At 42.2% G+C, this 13,777-nt stretch overlaps 1 pseudogene; it reads right to left on the bottom strand.

The window, feature by feature from the left end:
* Positions 1–455: 455 nt before the first annotated feature.
* Positions 456–13,646, bottom strand: LOC127094813 (probable LRR receptor-like serine/threonine-protein kinase At1g53430; annotated as a pseudogene).
* Between the last annotated feature and the right edge of the window lie 131 nt (positions 13,647–13,777).

Raw genomic sequence — 13,777 nt, 5'->3', positions numbered from 1 at the left:
ATCTCTGAACTTTATCCATGTAATCACCCGCTGGTCTTCGTTTTTCCTGCATCTCCATTGTGCGAAGGTAATCTGAGATATCGGATAGGTAAGGCTGGATAATCTGCTGAGTGTCACGTTTTGCATTGCTTTTGTTACAAACAGACTTATCCAAATTGGAATTAGGAAGTAAGGAAATTGTTGAAGTTAATGCTGATTTGCTGAGGTTCTTGAATTGGCTGGAAATGCTGTAAGGGACAACAAGAAGACTAGAATTGTGCCAAGGCATGTTCAATTGGCTGTTAGAAACGATGAAGAACTGAGCAAGCTTCTTGGTGATGTTACCATTGCCAATGGCGGCGTGATGCCCAATATTCACAACCTGTTGCTTCCAAAGAAAATTGGTTCCTCCAAGGGTGCTGGTGACGATGAACAATTCTTTGATAAAAGCTGATTTCGTTAATGGGTTTACAGTGCTAGGTCCCAACAATTCTAGTGCTAATGTGAGTATTGTCCTCCTCATCAAGCTTGGCCAAACCAAAATCAGATATCTTTGGGTCAAGATTGGTATCAAGCAATACATTAGTGGCCTTGATGTCCCTGTGAACAAACTTCAGTCTTGACTCTTCATGGAGGTATGCCAAACCTCTAGCAATACCAACACAAATCTTCTGCCTTGTTGACCAATCTAATTTAATTTGGTGTTCCTCTGGACCAAATAAAGCACGCGCTAAACTATTGTTTTCCAAGTATTCATATATCAGCAACAACTGATCTCCCTCCACACAGAAACCATAGAGTTTAACAAGATAAGGGTTTTGCAAAGCAGAAATCATGCCTATCTCATATAAAAACTCACGATTCCCTTGCTTTGATTTAGAAGAAAGTTGCTTCACTGCTATTAATGTTCCATTGGGTAAACACCCCTTGTACACGGGACCAAACCCTCCTTCTCCAATCTTATTGGAAACATCAAAGTTATTTGTGGCTGCTTTGATTTGTCTTAAGGTAAATAAACCTGTTTGTAGGCCTAAACTCTCCAGCTCTGTTAATTAAAGTAAAAGAAAGATCAAAGATCTCTTGAACTAAGAAAATTAAACATGGACACTCTGCATTGACAATCCATTTTCCTCATACTTGCTCCAGGTTCCATAACATGATATACTAACAAAAGTATGTTCTTATACTTGCTCGGTTACACAACTTGCACAAGTTTACTTTGTATCACTTGAATAACTCATGTGTTAGCAAAAAGTTTGATAATAATGGCAACAAAAGAAATTCATTTGTAATCACCTCTTGCTAATGAGTTTTTCTTTCCAAAACACCCTTTCCACCAAAGTATACCAAATACTAGAATCATAATAATTGTTGCTGCAACCACAATTCCAACTATAGCTCCAGTAGATATTCTTCCAGGTGGAGAGTCAGATTCCACTGAGATAGCCGATATAAGAGGACCATATACTGATTTATTCGGTACAGCCTGTGTTCCTTTTCCAGCCCAATAAAAACGGATCTCCAAAGTATTACTAGAAACAAACATCTTTGAACTGTTTTATGATTTCCTTACCAACTCCTCCTGCTTCTTGTGCAATATTGAAGTCCTTTTGCATCTGCTTTCCCTGAATGTAAATATCAAATACACGCCTTCCAAGACTACCATAAGTTTCATGGTCTGTGAACATTATTTCAGCAAAATGCAAATTTACTGTGTAGCTTCCATTTGCCAGGAAAAATCCATAATAAGTCAAAGAAATAGGAGAAATACGTGCGGGATAAAAGTTTTTCCAAGTAGATCACTTTCCATGAATACACCAGTGGTGCTAAACGCCCAATTTCCTGTTGAACTGGCACGGAATCTCGCTGGTCCAGCTGAATCTGAATCACCGTCATAACTTTTTCCGTTGACTATTGCTTGATTTCCACCACAATTTATATAAAGGGAGTATGAGGGTTTGGTACATTTCAAGCTCAAACACGAAACTGCTTCTATATCATTACGTGTCCATGAGGTAGAAAACAAGTTCACCCTGTCATCTTGACATATCTGACTCCCCCGGTTGATGCTAAGGTTATTGTATGAAAGATCTACGTAGGCATTCTTTCTCCAAATAGGAGGCACATTCAAGTAATTGCGAGAGAGGTCAATAATTTGAAGATAACGCAACCTGGTCAGTTCTGGTGGGAGAGTGCCGGGTAGATTTTGCCCTTTCAAAATTATCGAAACAACATGACAGAAGTTGTCACCAGCAACAGAGCAGTCACAGGTGACATTGTTTTCTAAGGTTTTGGGTATGGGACGGGATGCATGCAAATGAACCTTAGGCCAAGTGCCAAACAAAAATAAAAATGGAGAAAAATTCGGGATCAAAATCGGGGTATGACAGTTGCCCCTATCTAAGCGTCTTCAACTAGAGAATATGAAGCAGGACAATCTTCATATGATCATAGTTGGAGATGGTTAAATACTAAGAAGACCCGGATTTTGATCCTGAATCCCTATGAAATAATTAACAATGCCTGTCAGAATTGGCAAAGAAGCAATCTCAAAAGAAGAATCCGTCTGGTACGGTGAAAATCGGCCTGAGTACCGAAACAGAAAGTTGACCTGGATACCAAAATAAATGGTAACACAGGAATACCCATGGCCTGAACGCCGCATATTAGTCTGAACATTAAGCATCGGAATATGAGAGTATCAATGTTGGTCTGATCACCGAAAATCTGGTCTGAACACCACTTCGATTTGGAAATCGGAAAACTGGCCTGAATGCCACAAGTTGCATCGACCTGAATGTCGGGAACTTCTTCGATCTGAATATCGGAAACTGGCCTGAATGCCACTTCGGTCTGGATACCGGAAACTGGCCTGAATGCCACAAGTTGCATCGACCTGAATGTCGGAAACTTCTTCGATCTGAAAATCGGAAACTGGCCTGAATGCCACTTCGGTCTGGATACCGGAAACTGGCCTGAATGCCACAAGTTGCATCGACCTGAATGTCGGAAACTTCTTCGATCTGAATATCGGAAAAACTGGCCTGAATGCCACTTCGGTCTGGATACCAGAAACTGGCCTGAATGCCACAAGTCGCATCGACCTGAATGTCGGAAACTTCTTCGATCTGAATATCGGAAAAACTGGCCTGAATGCCACAAGTACTTCGACCTGATTGTCGGAAACTTCTTCGATCTGAAAATCGGAAACTGGCCTGAATGCCACTTCGGTCTGGATACCAGAAACTTCATGCCTGTCAGCATCGGCAGAAATAGGGAACAATAATAATTGAGGCGGCACGTGGGCCAACGACCCATGCTGGGGATAATAAGTCATGAACAACCTTCAGTCTGAGCACTGGAAACAAACTTCTGGCTTGTCACTTGGGATGCCGAGAATGTTTTATGCTTACATGCGTATGTTTGAATTTTTCAATGGCGTAATGCTCCATGAGAATGGAAATGCTACGTGATTTGGGAGGATGCAATGCAATATGATTCTACATGCAGGGATGCGAAATGCTGGGGAAAATGCCAAGCTGAAGCAAGGAATCCCGTTGGGGAAATGATTATAATCTTCCGGACCCTGGCACTACTGTTGGAGATGCACAACATAATGAACTATGTGGGGAAATGACCGGCCGCGCGGTGTTCTGGCAATGGCGAGATACCGAGACTCTGACTGGGGAGAGAACGGTGCTGGAAACCTGTTGTTGGGGGAAGCGATAGTGGTTCTGGCAACCATAATCTACGAGAGATGACTCAGCAGGGGGGGAGCAAACACCGATACGGTACCGAGGTTATGCTTCCAGGAAAGAGATCATCGATCTGGGATTGAAATCCTCGATCTGGCATCGAACTCTGAGGAGCAGCTGCTTCTGCTGGGAAGATACAATCTGGTACTGTCAACTCCACTAGGGAGTGTATAGTCTGACACGCATGCTTAGGAAATGCCCCGAGGGTATCTGTTCTGAATAGATGATCCAAAGCACTTAAAATTCACATCAACTTTAAATGTTTATTAAGCATATACCTGTAAAGCCCTTATGTGTCATGATGCAATGTTTATCAAAAATTCGGACGTCATTTTTGCAAACAAAACAGTAAAATGAAAATGAAAACAGAGATATACTGAATAACATGATTTTATTGATTGAATGGCCTCTGAATAGGCATTTACATCAGGAAGCAATCCTTGGAAAGAGGTAATTGCACAAAAGACAAAATATAAATTAATCTAATGGCAATGTGAAATGGATTTCTATTGGGTTCCAATTCTGCTATGACTTGCCCGTCTTCAAGATCCTCCAGATGATCAGCTTTCCAAAAAAAGTGATTGGACTGTTTCCTATCCTTCGGAAGTTTCCGGTTATCGACACGAGATGATATTCAGAACTACTCAGAACGCAGTCATTCGCTTAATCCCTAACTTTTGCCTGGATCGCCCTTTCAGGTTTTAAATCCACCGGGATACCCATTTTTGCCTAAGTTGCCTTTTCAGGTTTTCAACTTACCGGGTGTACGATCTTTTCATTTTTAAATCCCTAATTTTTGCCCGAACCTTTTCATTTTCTTGGTTCGTCGGGATGCCCATTTTTGCCTGGATTGTTCTTTTTACCGTCCAGCGGGTCTATTTTATGCGAAGTATTTTTTAACTGCGTCTGAGTTTACCGGGGAAGTGAAGTCTTCACCATCCATCGTTGCAAGCATTAAGGCCCCACCATCGAAAACCTTGGTGACGATATACGGTCCCTCATAGTTAGGAGTCCACTTGCCCCTGTGATCCGTCTAAGGAGGAAGGATCCTTTTTAACACCAAATCTCCGACTTGGAAACATCGAGGGCGCACTTTCTGGTCAAAGGCTCTCTTCATCCGACTCTGATACAACTGCCCATGACAAATGGCTGCCATTCGCTTCTCTTCAATAAGACTCAACTCGTTGAACCTTGTTCGAATCCATTCAACTTCGTCTAGCTTGACATCCAACAGGACTCTTAGAGATGGAATCTCCACTTCGACAGGCCGGACCGCTTCCATACCATACACAAGGGAGTAAGGGGTTGCCCCGGTCGATGTACGTACTGAAGTGCGGTACCCATGCAAGGCGAAGGGTAGCATCTCATGCCAATCTCTGTACGTAACGACCATCTTCTGCACAATCTTCTTTATGTTTTTATTTGCTGCCTCAACAGCACCGTTCATCTTAGGACGATAGGGGGAAGAATTGTGATGCTGAATGTTGAAGTTCTGACACAACTCCCTCATCATTTTGTTATTGAGATTGGAACCATTATCAGTAATGATTCTCTCGGGAATCCCATAGCGACAAATGATTTCCTTCTTAATGAAACGGGCAACCACATGTCTGGTGACATTCACGAACGATGCTGCTTCGACCCACTTGGTGAAATAGTCGATGGCAACAAGGATGAAGCGATGCCCATTGGAAGCAGTCGGCTCAATCTTTCCAATCATGTCAATGCCCCACATTGCAAACGGCCACGGCGAAGACATCACATTCAGAGGATTCGGTGGTACATGCACCTTATCAGCATAAATCTGGCATTTATGGCACTTCCGAGCATACTTGAAACAATCTGATTCCATGGTCATCCAATAATAACCCGCTCTTAACAATTTCTTAGCCATTGCATGTCCGCCAGCGTGAGTACCGAAGGAGCCCTCATGAACTTCTTGCATCAACATGTCTGCTTCGTGTCTGTCCACGCATCTGAGCAAAACCATGTCGAAGTTCCTCTTATACAGCACATCGTCTTTGTTCAAGAAGAAACTGCCTGCCAATCTTCTCAAAGTCTTTCTGTCATTGTTGGATGCCCCTGCAGGGTACTCTTGATTCTTCAAAAAGCATTTGATGTCGTGATACCAGGGCTTGTCATCAACTACCAGTTCAGCAGCAAACACATACGCGACCCTATCAAGGCGCATAACATCGATCCTAGGAGCATGGTTCCACCGAACCACCTTGATCATGGAGGATAGAGTAGCAAGAGCATCTGCCATCTGGTTCTTATCATGAGGTATATGATACAGCTTTACTGTTGTGAAGAAAGTCAACAGTCTTCTCGTGTAATCTCTGTAGGGGACCAGAGTAGGCTGGAGAGTGTTCCAATCACCATTTACTTGATTGATCACTAGAGCTGAATCTCCGAAGATGTCCAGAGTCTTGATTCTCAAATCAATGGCTTGCTCAATACCTAAAATACAGGCCTCGTACTCATCTTCATTATTGGTGCACTCGAAAGTCAGACGAGCGGTGAAAGGCATGTGGGCACCTTTCGGAGTAGTAATGACAACGCCAATTCCACTTCCTTTGGCGTTGACGGCCCCATCAAACGTTAAAATCCACTTTTCATCTGGATCAGGTCCCTCCCCAACAACTGGCTCTTCACAGTCTTTCATCTTGAGGAACATGATGTCTTCATCTGGAAAATCAAACTTCATCGGCTCATAGTCTTCAATCGGTTGTTAAGCAAGATAGTCTGACAGAATACTCCCCTTGATGGCTTTCTGGGATGTATACTGGATATCATACTCTGTCAATACCATTTGCCAACGAGCAACTCTTCCGGTGAGAGCTGGCTTCTCGAATATATACTTGACTGGATCCATCTTGGAGATCAGTAAGGTTGTGTGAGTCAGCATGTATTGTCTCAATCGCTTAGCAGCCCATGCAAGTGCACAACATGTCTTTTCAAGCATTGAGTATCTCGACTCGCAGTCTGTGAATTTTTTACTCTGGTAGTAGATGGCATTCTCTTTTCTACCTGTCTCGTCGTGTTGACCGAGAACACAACCCATGGAATTGTCGAGTACTGTCAAGTACATAATCAGCGGTCTCCCTGGGACTGGAGGCATGAGGATAGGGGGATTCTGCAAATACTCTTTTATCTTTTCAAAAGCCCTTTGACAATCGTCATTCCACCTGATAGCCTGATCTTTCCTCAACAATTTGAAAATTGGCTCACACGTGGCTGTTAGGTGAGAGATGAACCTTGCAATGTAGTTCAACCTCCCTAAGAAACCACGGACTTGCTTCTCCGTTCTTGGCTCAGGCATTTCCTGTATTGCTTTCACTTTGTCAGGATCCACCTCAATCCCTTTTCCGCTAACAATAAAACCCAGCAATTTTCCAGATCTCACCCCAAAAGTACACTTGTTCGGATTAAGCCTCAACTTGAATTTCCTTAAACGCTCAAACAGCTTCTGCAGATTCACCAGATGTTCTTCTTCTGTCTGAGATTTGGCAATCATATCGTCCACATAAACCTCGATTTCATGATGAATCATATCATGGAATAGAGTCACCATAGCTCGTTGATATGTTGCCCCAGCGTTTTTCAGACCAAACGACATCACCTTGTAGCAGAAGGTGCCCCATGGGGTTATGAAAGTTGTCTTCTCCATGTCTTCTGGTGCCATCTTGATTTGGTTATAGCCAGAAAAGCCATCCATGAAGGAGAATACCGAGAACTGAGCTGTGTTATCCACCAAAACGTCGATGTGAGGTAATGGGAAATCATCTTTAGGGCTAGCTCTGTTCAGATCCCGGTAGTCGACACACATCCGTACCTTTCCATCCTTCTTAGGCACTGGAACGATGTTTGCGACCCATGGCGGATAATTGGTAACCGCTAGGAACCCTGCATCCAACTGTTTCTGCACTTCTTCCTTTATCTTTACAGCCATCTCTGGTCTTGTTCTTCTGAGCTTCTGCTTGACCGGAGGACAACCTTCTTTGAGAGGCAAGAGGTGTACCACGATGTTTGTGTCAAGCCCTGGCATATCCTGATAAGACCATGCGAAGACGTCAACATACTCTTGCAACAGTTCAATCAACCCTTTCTTCACATCATCTTCCAAAGCAGCCCCTATCTTGATTTCTTTCTTGACTTCCTCGGTGCCAAGATTAATCACTTAAGTAGCCTCTTGATGTGGTTGAATGACCCTTTCCTCTTGCTTTAACAGCCTGGCAAGTTCTTCAGGGAGTTCACAGTCTTCATCACCCTCTTCTTCAGCTTGGAAGATTGGATTTTCGAAGTCGAAACGAGCCATAGCAGAACTGTTATCAATAGGATCCGGTGATGTGCATCTGCATGAGTGATGGTATGTGCTTATGAGTGTGACCAGTGAGTGAAAACTAAACAAAACATTGCCAAATATTTTTTATTCTTTTGAAATTTTGAAAACTGCAAAAAAATAGAAAGACAGTGAACAAAATATTTGAATGCAAAAGACGTCCTTCATTTATGGTAAACAATGCAGGTATTCACATAGATGAGCCCTACAATGAGTCATTACGCCCTGAGCGGAACGTAAGACTTAGACATGCATGAACAAAACAAAGAAAAATTACTCCTCTAGAAGAGTGACTTGGACAGTTTCCTCGGAAGACCAATTGTTGATGACTTCACCAGGGATCCTCGGACGCACCCAGTTGTCGATGTCGCAATCACTATCTCCATTTTCATCGTTGATTGCAGAGATCTGGCCATATTGGATGACGCCAACACTGGAAAAAGTAATCGGCCCCTGACGAGTCTGAAGTGCTGAAGTTGTAGAAGTCAGCGCTGGTTGATACCCAATCCCGAACTTGTCGTCCTTCATTGGTAAATCCAACAGACGCCCCCAACCGGGAGCAACACCAGAATCCACCAAGGCTTGTGCCTGCTTGAAGGATGAGATAGAGGCACCTGCTTTAACCTCTTTCACCGGAGCTGCATCCTTGATCTGAACTGACTCAAAGGCCTGACATAGGGTCTCATGAATTTCACCTTCTACTTCTACATACTTGAATGTAGACAGGTTACTGACCAGGATGTCCTCCTCACCACAGACGGTGATAATTCGTCCGTTGACCGGGAACTTAATCTTCTGATGTAAAGTTGAAGAGACTGCCCCAGCATTGTGACATGTTATGGGATATGCAAATGCACTGACATGTTTATCAATTCCAAAAGGCATTCTACCCCCTTGATTCCAGTCTCACATTTGATAAACGGTGTAAGAAGAAAATCCCGACTAGAATCAAGAAGAAGATATGAACCCCTGGAAATGGATAAACATGTGTTAAATGATATGAATGCAGAATGATGTGATGCAATGCAGTGACATGGAAATCAGGACTGCTGTATCTACTTGAACATCTGTCGGGTTGCACTGCCTGAAGAGAAACCCACTGAGGAATATAATACAAGATCAAAACTCCTCTCCAGAAAACCGGGTTGGTTGAAGGTCAAGGTCTCCTGAATTTAGCCCACCCTCACTGGTAGGTTCTAAGAACAGAAGTTTGTCAGCTTCAGCCCTTCAGTCGAGAATAATACGTTTACCACTGAAGGTTTGGCATTATTTCGGGATAAAAGACCTCCACTGACTCCCCTCAACAGGACATCCTAAAGCAAGTTCCCAGTCTCGGGGTCCTCGGATTGAGCAGCGAGAATGCGCCCACCAGAGCTAACATAATCACGTCTCGGAGGAGAGGCCTCGACTGAGTTCTCGGGAAATGGTCACCAGAGTCGACGATTTCTAAAGGAATATCTGTCGTTATGGAACACCCATAGGACAAAATATATCCAACAGAAACCTCGTCTGGAATGTGGGTCTCATGAACAACTTAACGTAGCAACATACCACGCAAGCCTCATGACTATCCACTCTAAAACCTATGTGTACACTCAAGCCTGGGTAGTGGGCTTATCTCTCATAAAACATCCTACCCCAACAAACAAACAACCCACGGAACCCACAGATACAACAAACATATGTACATGAATGCAATAAGATAAAGCAGGTAAATGCGGAAAGTAAACGACTGTACAAAAGCATAAACACCCAACAAACAAGAAATCTACAAAAGCTAGGAGGGACTCGCTTAGGGAAACCGGGTCCCCAGCAGAGTCGCCAGCTGTCACAACCTGAAAAATACAGAGGTGCGAAAAAACAACCGGCCAAAGAAAAAGATGACAGAAGAGTCGCCACCGTGCGTTATTTATCCCAAAGGAGGGAAAGGAAACGCTCGAAGTAAACCTGAAGAGAGGAGAGGAAAAGACAAGGTCTCGCAACCAAATCTTGGGTTCGGGAGTCGATTATGCGAAGGGAAGGTATTAGCACCCCTACGCATCCGTAGTACTCTACGGGATCCACTCTTGTTGTTTCTTGTCTAAAGGGTGTGTGTTATATCTAATGTACTATTTACTAAAAGAAAGGGTCAAAGAAAATGACTCGCACGGATGTCGCATCCATTGCATACGTATCTCATCTGAATATGAGAATCAGAGTCTTCGTAGCTCGGGTACCTATGGGTGAAAGAGATGTGTGCTCGCTAAGACGTCGCGTCTTATGCCTACGTATCTCATCAGGAATGAGAATCAGAGCAAAACGTAGTTCAGCTAACTACGGGAACAAAGGTCTCGATTGCAACTAGGGCAAGAGAAAGGGAAGGTCTCGATCGCAACGAGGGCGAGAGAAAGGATCGCAACAAGGGCGAAAGCAAACAAGGATTAGTTGTTAGTCGTTAGTCAATCTCGGAAAGACATCGCATCTTGTGCCTACATATCTCATCTGAACATGAGAATCAGAGTTGCCGTAGTTCGGCTACATAGGGATTGCCATCTGAACATGGACTTACAAGGGAAGACACCAGTTGTGTCAAAGGAGAGTGGGCAATGTGTTCACGTCCTAGCAGTAGGTGTCGCAGCTCGCTGAATCGAGTCTTAGGCAGTTACCTCTTTGCAATAGGACGGATTGACATGCCACAGGATCGGAGACGCACGAAAGGTCTAAAAGAAAAGGGGAAGCTCTGCCCTAGAGTTGTCATGCAATATGTACTTAGGTGTTAGGATTTACAAATCTATATTCGGAAAAGCGTCATCTATCTCTACTCAACAATCGTGGTCGAAACATTGCTTTGTATCTCTTATGACAATACATCTTTCATTTTAAAAGGTTTTTGATTGGTCGCACGGCGGCGAGAAAAAGAGTTTGATTGGTTGGATGTGCTTTGAGAGATGGCGAGAACATGGATTGGCGAGATATACATCTCGAATCCTAGCCTCAGGAGTGCATGGTATACACCATGTTCCATTTCCATCTTTATTTGCAAAAGTGTTTAATAGAGATTAAGTATTTTTGAATTTGATTGAGAAAGGGTTTGAAGAAACCGCATTGACAATTTTAGACGACGGCGAGAACTTGGATGAGCGAGATATACATCTCGAATCCTAGCCTCAGGAGTGCATGGTATACACCATGTTCCATTTCCATCTTTATTGAAAAAAAGTGTTAAATGAGAATTAGGTATTTTGAGTTTTGTTGTGAAAATGACTTGACCTAGATCAAGTATTGATGGACGTTTGAGAAAGATTTGAATGAGTGTTTAAGAAAACAAAGTGGGTAAATTGGATGATGGCGAGAGCTAGGATTGGCGAGATATACATCTCGAATCCTAGTCTCAGGAGTGCGTGGTATACACCACGTTCCATTTCCATCTTTATTGAAAAAGTCTTGACTTATGAATTAATATTTTTTGAGTTTTTATTAGAGAAAATGGCTTGACGTTGAATCAAACATTTGATGAAAGTTTGAAAGAAAAGGAATAGAAAGGCGAAATGAATTGATTTGTTTATTGAGAAAATACTCGACGTTGGATCGAGTCATATTTTTGTATTTTTTCAGAAATGGTGGATTTTACTCTTTGGTTAGTGCCTAAACAAATAGAGAAATAAAAACAATACAACATTATATACACATTGGGGAAATGGGGTACATTTTGTCAAATGGGGGATTCAAAATCAATGAAATAATTAGATCAGGCCCAAACAAAAAATGATGTGAAATATGAGTGTAAGTGCAAGAGAACCGGCTCATTGTGAGAAAGCCCAAGAGTAAGCTATGTGAGGTTGATGGCGATGCTTAAGAAGCATTCGACTTACAAGGGTGTGAAAATGGGCTCGATATTAAATCGAGAAAAATATGATTTTTATAAGTTTAAAAATGGTTTTGAATGAATGATGAAATTAAAAGAAAACAAATTTGCATTATTAACAAATGAAACTATGAGTATAATAAAGGCATAAACATAAAAAGAAATGAAAATGCTAAAAGAAAATAAAAAAGCTAAAAGAAATAAAATGCCAAAAAAATGCTACACATAAGTATTGAACCCACCCCACTCAAGACTATGATACTACCCCTCTCCACCAAACCACTCATGGTTATTTATTATTTGATGTTACTTTAAATATATAAATCAAAATAGATTAAACATTAGAATAAAAACTAAAATAAAAAAAAGTCTGTTGGACTACCAGTAGTTAAACCCAGCCGCTTGGCTGTTGGGTTATCAATGGGGAATAAGTTGGAAATAGAAAAAACAATTATTACCTAATATCCTAGGAATTTTAAACTTTCAAAACTTATTCTGTTAAAAAAAAAATTAAAGAAAAGAAATAAAAAGATGGGATAGTAACAGAGGCCTTGTGAAATCGCCCTCTCTTTCTCACGAATCTCCCTTCCCTCAATCGCTACCAGCAAGCTCTCTCCCTCGCTCTTTCTTGAAATCGCTCCCTCACCGCTCTCTCAATCTCCAATCTCACTCAATCGCTCTCTCTTTTCTCTCAGTATCGCTCTCAAAAGTTCCCAATCAGTGTCGTTCCCAATCGCTCGCGCCTCGCTCAAACACACCGGGACATGCAAGAACTCGTGGATGGGATAAAATAGAGCTCACCTTCGGCGGTGATGACGTTGATGAAGCTTCGAACTCTTCCAACTCTTCAACCAGGTTTTCTTTGATTTTTAGGTTAGGGTTTTTTGTATTTGAAAATTTCTTCGCCGTTTTTTCTCCTCTCTTCTGATTCGCTTTCGCTCACTATTTATATCTCCTGATTTAGGGTTTCAAAGATGCCTTTGGTATTCCAGAAGAGTAACTCTGCAAAGCACTTTGGATGTTCAGAAATTGGATTGACCCCTTTGATGCTAGGTTCGAAAATGGTAATCTGAACCTTCGTACTTTCTTGCGCTGTTTTGACTTCATGCCAATTTGGGATATTTCTTGAATTTTTACTGCTTTGGCTAATTACTCTACTTTTTTTACTGCAGTGAAATTGGTGAGCTTCCATCTCTAAAACCTCATGCAGTTCATATGTGTTATCAGTAATTTGGCAGAAATCCACTGCTTTTGGTGGAGTGATTTCTTCATACTTCGATGCAATGAGCATAGCGGAAACACCGAGCAGCTGAAGCTTGGATCTATTGAGAGAATGGATAGATAGGAATCTGTCAATGTAGGAAACAGCTAGATGAAGAGTTTCTGGTAGAAGTTTGTATTCATCCGCAACCTCAACTAACCAATCCACCAATGTTCTCCTCATATTTGTAGTAATGCATCTCTGAACTTTATCCATGTAATCACCCGCTGGTCTTCGTTTTTCCTGCATCTCCATTGTGCGAAGGTAATCTGAGATATCGGATAGGTAAGGCTGGATAATCTGCTGAGTGTCACGTTTTGCATTGCTTTTGTTACAAACAGACTTATCCAAATTGGAATTAGGAAGTAAGGAAATTGTTGAAGTTAATGCTGATTTGCTGAGGTTCTTGAATTGGCTGGAAATGTTGTAAGGGACAACAAGAAGACTAGAATTGTGCCAAGGCATGTTCAATTGGCTGTTAGAAACGATGAAGAACTGAGCAAGCTTCTTGGTGATGTTACCATTGCCAATGGCGGCGTGATGCCCAATATTCACAACCTGTTGCTTCCAAAGAAAATTGGTTCCTCCAAGGGTGC

Source organism: Lathyrus oleraceus, chromosome 6 (genome assembly GCF_024323335.1).
Source record: "Lathyrus oleraceus cultivar Zhongwan6 chromosome 6, CAAS_Psat_ZW6_1.0, whole genome shotgun sequence".
NCBI lineage: Eukaryota > Viridiplantae > Streptophyta > Magnoliopsida > Fabales > Fabaceae > Lathyrus > Lathyrus oleraceus.
Note: the sequence above shows the minus strand (reverse complement) of the source record. Positions and strands in the feature narration are given on the sequence as shown.